Source organism: Amblyomma americanum, chromosome 1 (genome assembly GCF_052857255.1).
Source record: "Amblyomma americanum isolate KBUSLIRL-KWMA chromosome 1, ASM5285725v1, whole genome shotgun sequence".
NCBI classification, from domain to species: Eukaryota; Metazoa; Arthropoda; class Arachnida; order Ixodida; family Ixodidae; genus Amblyomma; species Amblyomma americanum.
The window spans coordinates 402,466,519-402,468,920 of record NC_135497.1 but is presented as its reverse complement, the minus strand read 5'-3'; the positions used below and the strand labels follow the sequence as shown (position 1 = coordinate 402,468,920).

The 2,402-nt window shown below is 42.2% G+C and overlaps 1 non-coding gene across 1 annotated transcript; it reads left to right on the top strand.

The window, feature by feature from the left end:
- The first annotated feature begins 1,915 nt into the window (after positions 1–1,915).
- On the top strand, positions 1,916–1,988 carry TRNAA-CGC (transfer RNA alanine (anticodon CGC)). Its single transcript has one exon. It is a non-coding gene; the product is annotated as a tRNA-Ala (tRNA).
- Positions 1,989–2,402: the final 414 nt, after the last annotated feature.

Sequence of the window (2,402 nt, the reverse complement as noted above, 5' to 3'; positions counted from 1 at the left end):
AAAGAAGGAAGCGTCCTTCTTAAACCTGAATGCAGTACTGATTAGCCGCCAGGTTTTGCGAGCTCCTGATTACGACCGAGAATTCACGGTCCAGTGTGATGCGAGTGATCGAGGACTTGATGCCGTTCTCTGCCAGAAGGATGACGACGGCAACGAACATCCCGTTCTCCGCCTGAGCCGAAACCTGAGCGCTCGAGAGATGCAGTACTGCGTGCTGTAAAAAAGAGTGCGCTTGCATTGTTTGGGCTATCCAGAAACTACAATGCTATCCCGTAGGCGCCAAATTCACTGTATAAACGGACCATCGTCCCCTTTCCTGGCAGAAAACTGCGACATCAAAGAAGAATCGCCTTCTGAAGCGGAGATTGATTCTGCAGCAGTATCATTTGAACATAAATTACAGGAAGGGCAATTTGAATGTTAACGCGGACGCACTTAGCCGTTCTTTCTGAGCGGTCCGGAGTGCTCTTCAGGTATCAGAAATGGCTACTTAAGTTTTTATTTCGTGCTTTTTGCGTGTGAATGTGTGTAGAAGCATGTTTGGTTTTCTCAGCATACGTGGCTCCTGAGAGTTTTAGTGTGGGCTTTTCTCCAGCAGCTATAGTAGCCAGATTGTAGTAATCCCTTTTCGAAGTGGCTTTCTTGGAGGGGAGCTGAGTGCTGACTTGAGCATGTGGTTGAAGTTTCAGCGAAGCCTCAAAGAATCTGTTCAACATCAAAGAAGACAATGTTACGAGCGACGGAGAAATGTTGGCTCTTCTGCAAGCAACTAAATCGTCCCTTGGGACAGCAGCGGTGACTGCTACCTACAGATCCTCGTCTGGAGGGGGAGGAAGCTGTTACAACCCTGCTGCGGACACGTCGTTTGAACCCTCGTTGAACATGTGAAAAAAGTATGTCTCTGGGAACCTACCTGCGGAATCTTTCCTTCGCCACACTTGTCATTTTTCTGAACTGTGACCATTTAGTACATGTGCGCTAATGTAGATGGCGATACTTACTACATTTATCGCATGTCGCTGTGTTATTGCTATTATTGTTTGTAATTTGTGGACTTTGTAGTCGATAATTTTTACAAGTTGAATAAAAGAATAAGAGCCCGATATTTTAAGAGTATATTTACCTGAAAAATAGAAGCTGCAGAACGTTCCGAGAGCTTGTGCCCTTCATAAGCACAACGAAAAAGGTAGCTAAAATCAACAATTTTTCAACTAGACAGTGCACGTTCCCCAAAAGCCGTAGAGTAAAGGCGATGCTTAGCCGCGTAGAGCGCAGTACTAAGTTTCTTCACGCAAAATTTCAGAATTGTGAAGTGCTGGTTAACTGAACAGTATTGCATTCCGTTTTTAAATATTTCGAAAAAACGCTAACTTTGATCAGGAATAACTTTTAAACTAAACAAGGCAGATGAATGAAATTTTCAGAATAGATGAGCGATTAGACGATCTCAAACGGTACAAGAATTCGCCGCAGTGCAATGCATATCCCAAAAGTTATTGCAGATTATATTGTTCTGTTTTCTATGCTTTTCAAACAAGCGTGGCTAATAAACTAATCTATACACGTACTTCTAAATGCTTACATATGCGCACTAGCATCACATCTCAAAGTATCTCGAAAGATATTTCTCTAGGTGCAAGAGGTTTTTCACAATTTTGCATTTCCTGAGACAAGTTGAGCTCAACTGCCAGTTTTCATCTGCGTTTTCTTTTACAGTTGAAACAAATTTGCAGCTACCGTTAAAACAAATGCATCTTTTGAAAGCAGAGAAAACTAGCTTTTCGGAGATATCTGAACCATATTTATGAAGCGAACGAGCGAGGTACAGTCGACGTACAAATATCACCAAAAATGGTTCCCGCTCACCGCCAGAGTGGGACCGCCACCTTAAACACCCACGAAAGCAGCAGACTGGGCAGCCGTAGCTCAGTTGGTAGAGCACCGGACGCGCTATTCGGAGGTCGTGGGTTCGGATCCCACCGGCGGCATGGTTGTTTTTTCTGCTGCTTTATAAGTAACTTTCTTTAAACCAATTGATTGGTACTACAAATTTAACAAATTTGAAAAAAATTACAAACATTCCCCTATGCATCTTGGTTTCGGTGACTAATGGCTTCTTTAATATATATATATATATATATATATATATATATATATATATATATATATATATATATATATATATATATATATTAATGCCCTTTTCAGCTCCGGAAAGCAGCCAAAGGCAATGGGAATGCGCAAGTGCCTCAGTCAGAAAATTTTATTTCTTTCACGTTCGTGCTTTATTGTAAAAAGGTTCCCGATCGACGCTATTTTCCATTCGCCGTAGTGCCTTAATGGCTACGAAAGCGGCTTTCTGACACCGCGTGCAAACGAAAAGATACAAGCGCGCTAACGAC